Genomic DNA, 4,612 nt, shown 5'->3' on the forward strand with positions numbered 1-4,612 from the left:
TTGAATCGCTAGATTAAAAGCTCTTAGGGCAAGGTTACCCTCATAAATGAAAAGGCAAAGATTATAGAAACTGTTAAACCAGTTCCAATCATAATTGAGTATTTAAAAATCTGAGGCTAAAACCTGATGAACTAGATGTAGAATTTAGGAAGAAGCATTCTACCAACATACCAACCTCAGAAAATTTTATGACAAGTGATTGAGGGGCAAGAAAGGCAGGCTGGTATGAAGACAGAAATAGAAATTTCAGAGTGCTCAGAAAGGTGACTTTTAGGGTACAAACTTTAATGTAAACAGTAATAAATGAGCAACAATCCAGCCAGACTACTCACAGGAATTCTATTCTATTTCGCAAACAGCCTACTAAAGAGATTTCTCATGCATATAAAACACTAATAAATGTCTTCAGTGGCATTGGTTTAAAAATAATAATCTTATACATTTCTGCTTGAACACTAAATGTAGACATTAGACTTAGACTGGATTTCTGTTTAAAAAAAAAAAAAAGTCATCCTAAACAGCACTAAATGTCTATCCCACCTCCCACCTCTTTTTTTTTTTTTTTTTTTTTAATATATAAGATCTATGTAAAAGTAAGATGGTTTAAGGTCTGGTCTAATAGGGTCTTGTGTACAGGGCAGCATTTAATAAACCTGTCTAGTGAATAACAGAATGTTTGTTTTTGGAGTGAATTCTTGATGGCTCTTAAAAGCAAAAGGTATTTCCATAGGTGTTTCCTCTCTCCATCCCCACTTCCTCCCTGTTCCCTCTTACCCACACCTAAATGTCATAGTGTCATTCTGAGAGAGTGATGGTAAGGAAGAGGGATTGATGCATGAAGGGGATGCTTTAAAGCAATGATGCCACCAAGAACTGGCTGCAAGATGTGGATTGTGGCCCCCTCATTATCTCCACCAATGGCTCTACTCAGGCTATCCCAACATATTTCATCAGTTCCAAGATGCTGTTTGTTTTTTGGGTTTTTTTTTTTCTTCACATTTTAACATCTCTGCAATGAGGACTTTACAATCTATGGTATGTCACATTTTGGTTGGCAGCATTTTTTTTCTTTGTTTGTGTTACCTAAAATAATGGCACCTTAGATCCTATGAAATTTTGTGAATAAAAACAGTTCCCTACTCCCTTTCCAACCATATCGCTGCTCCTAAACCCCTAGAAATTCTGCAGTCACTGATGCTTTACATTTTGCTTATTTTTTAGTCTAAAATACAAGCCTCCTCATGTTTATAATCTCTTAAGAAAAGCTGGGGTTACTGTAAACCAGGAGTTCAGACCTGAAATGTGATTCTCAACACCACTGTTCCTTGCAAAAGTTATTCATTTAACTATATGTGAACCTATGTAGTCTGTGTTTTACCAGAGATCAAATCTCCATTAATAATTCACATTGTTTAGAACCAGAAAGCAGCTCTGAGCTCAGGAACTCCAGGAGCACAGAGCCCACTGAGCTGATCCAAATAATGCCTGTTTTTCCTTCTTCCCCCTCAATTTTTAAATCGTGGTAAAATACACAACATAAAATTTACCATCATAACCATTCTTAAACATATGGTGATATTAAATTCATTCATAATATTGTGCAACCATCACCACTATCCATCTCCAAAACTGTTCATCTTGTAAGGTTGAAACTGTACTCATTAAACTCGAACTCCGCACTCCCCCTCCCCCCAGGCCCCACCATTCTATTCTCTATAATTCTGACTACTCTAGGTACATCATATACGTGGAATCATAGGTATTTGTCCTTTTGTGACTGCAGTGCCTGGTTTCTGAGGCCTCTCAGTTAAACCTTTGTGCCCGTCCCTTCTGGGCGCTGGTGGTCTGAAAACAATGAAAGTAGTAACCTCAGCGCCCACAGAAAATGTCCAGAGGGACCCAAAACACATCCTGCACAAATTCAGGAACCCTGCACCTTCCCACATGGAACTTACGTAACAGAAAAGACTGGGAGAGAGAGCGCATGTGTGGTGAGTGTTTGGGGCTGGTTTCAGTGTCCTGGGCGGACTGGGAGCTAGCGTTGGGCGTCGGACAGAGATGGGGCTGGAAAGAGGGCTGTTCCCCGCGCTCCCGTGAACCCGACTAAGGCCTCCTCTTCAACACTAGACCTGACGAGATCTGACCTTCATCAACACTAGACCTAGACCTTGGACGCAGGGCCGGGGTTAGGGGTGAGAGCGGGCAAGAGGCTGGGGAGATGGTGTTCGCAGCTTGGCACACCCGTTCCATCCGTGGGTACAACGCCCGCACACGAGACCGGATTCCCTCCGACACGAGAGCCGGCGCTCCGGCCAGAACGCCGACAACGGCCTTGGGTGAGGGTCTGAGGCACCCGTCTCTTACCAGCAGCTCCAGCGGGGTCTTTGCCAACGTGCTGTTGTCCTTCTCTTTCTCTTCTTTTTCCGTAGATTGCTCCTTCCCCTTCTCCGTCTCCCGCCCTTTCCTCTTTTCCTCTTTACTCTTACTTTTCTCTTCCCTCCCCCTCTCCTTTACTTTTTCCTTTTCTCCTTCATCTCTTTTATCTTTCTCCTCCTTTCCGTTTCCCCGAATTTTCTCTTTCTCCGGCTCCTTTCCCTTCTCTCTCTTCACTTTCCCCCTCTCCATCCCCACCACCCTTGTTTCCGTCCCTCCTCCCACGCGCCCGCGCGCTGGAGCTGCGGTGCGGGGGTCCCCGCAGGAGTGGCCCCTGCAGAGCGGCGCAGGGAGGAGACGCAGGTCCACGCGGCGTACAGCGCCCCCGCGGTCACCGCGCGGCCGCCAAAACCCCCGCCCCGAGGGGCGACGGCTGCAGTCCGGCATCTCGCGCTCGCTCGCCGGGGGCTGCGCGCAACAGACTCGCCGAACCCTGGGGCGGTAGGCGAATTGGAGAGGTTAAGGCGCGGGTAGCTAGAGGAAAGGTCGAGCCTAGGCGAGGGAGTTCGGAAACACCGGTCAAGCAGGAAAAGCGTCCCCAGGTGCCACTTCCTTGGGAGCGCGCGCTACGGCGAGATCCCCTCGGGCTGGGCAGGGTGTCTCAGAAAGGCCTTTCGAGATGCCCAGATCTTAGCCTCTCACCTCTCCTCCCTCCTCCCCGAGCCTGCCCAACCCTCCTATCTCCGACCCGGAGAACGCTTGAGGCGCACCAGAGGATGCCCCGCCTTCCCCTCGTCAGTAGTCACAAGCCTGGAGAGTGAAGTTAGGGATCTCTCCGCCCTCCGTCCTGTTTTAAGTCCACCAGCAGCGTCTAGAGACGCTATCCAGGATGCTTAAGGAGAAACAGGAATGTGAATGGTTCCCTTATTTTAAATTTGTTACATTTCGCTTTAAAAAATTTCTCTGGAGATTAGTCTGCCAGGATCACAGATACTGGTAATACCGGGTAAAGCGCAACTAAACAAAGTAGCCTAGTCGCTCCCAATGATCTAATATGTAACAAATTAGGTACCCACGGGGCTTTGCAAAGGTGGTGTAATGTTGCTTACACTGCTTGAGAAGTATATGGATGGTTCTTTTTTTTATTATTTTGTTAAACTGGACCCTTTAGTATAGTTTACAATCTAACAAAATTATCTTAATGCAATAAACTGACTTACCTTCATCAGATCTACATTTCAAACAGGCTTAAAGGAAATAACGAATGAACTGCAGGTTTCAGAAAGCTTCAGTGATGCAACAGTTTTTAAGTAGTTCTTAAGGTTAGCAGTTTCCAAAGTCTTGAAAATGCTATGCTTAAAAACTGAAAACATGTTTACTCCTCAATTTGTTTATATACAGATATCAACACTGATGAATTTTCAGTCAAGTTAAAACTGGGTTCTGTCAATCCCATTAGTTTAGTTTTCCAGTTTTAGGGGGAGAGGCAGGGGATAATTTTAGATACTCAGCTTAAAAAATTCTTAGATATACTAACAGAAGTCCTCTGTAAAATGCCAACACCCCAGAACACCTTAATCCATACTCACCGCTAGATTATTTTATTTTAAAATGTGCTATAGTGAATGGATGTATCCATATTGGCTTTTATAAATGCACACACACAAAGACACACATATATATATACACACAAAGTATATAGGTCATTGGTTAAAGACCTGTCCAAAAGAAGAAATAATTACTAGAAAGTTAATGTAGTTGTTTACACTTCATTTGACAATTACAATTTATTTGAACTGAGGTTTCAGTTGCTTAATAATGACTGATAATAACGACTGGCAATTACAATGACTTAAATAGAGAACTATAAATTTCTGTGTGCCTTGGGTCAAAATTTTCATTGGCAGATAATTTTCACCAAAATTCTGTAGCTTAGTTAACCTAAAAAATGATTATCCTTCACCACAGAAATTTAATGGAATCCTAAAATCATAAATTTACTAACAATTATTTTTGTAATGGGGTTTATATTCAGAAGGAATAAATATCTGTCACTTACCAAAAGACTATTCTGAGAGCTCAAAAAGTATAATGCCATAATAAATCATTCATATATGAAGATCTCTTGTTTAGATGCTACCACAGTTTATGTTAAACAGAAAGGCAGCACCACATTTCTTACTCTTGTAAAGGAGAAAAGCCTTTAAAAATACTCTTTGAAGAAGTTTCAGTAGATATG

Source organism: Mesoplodon bidens (genome assembly GCF_964165515.1).
Source record: "Mesoplodon bidens genome assembly, chromosome: 1".
Taxonomy (NCBI): domain Eukaryota; kingdom Metazoa; phylum Chordata; class Mammalia; order Artiodactyla; family Ziphiidae; genus Mesoplodon; species Mesoplodon bidens.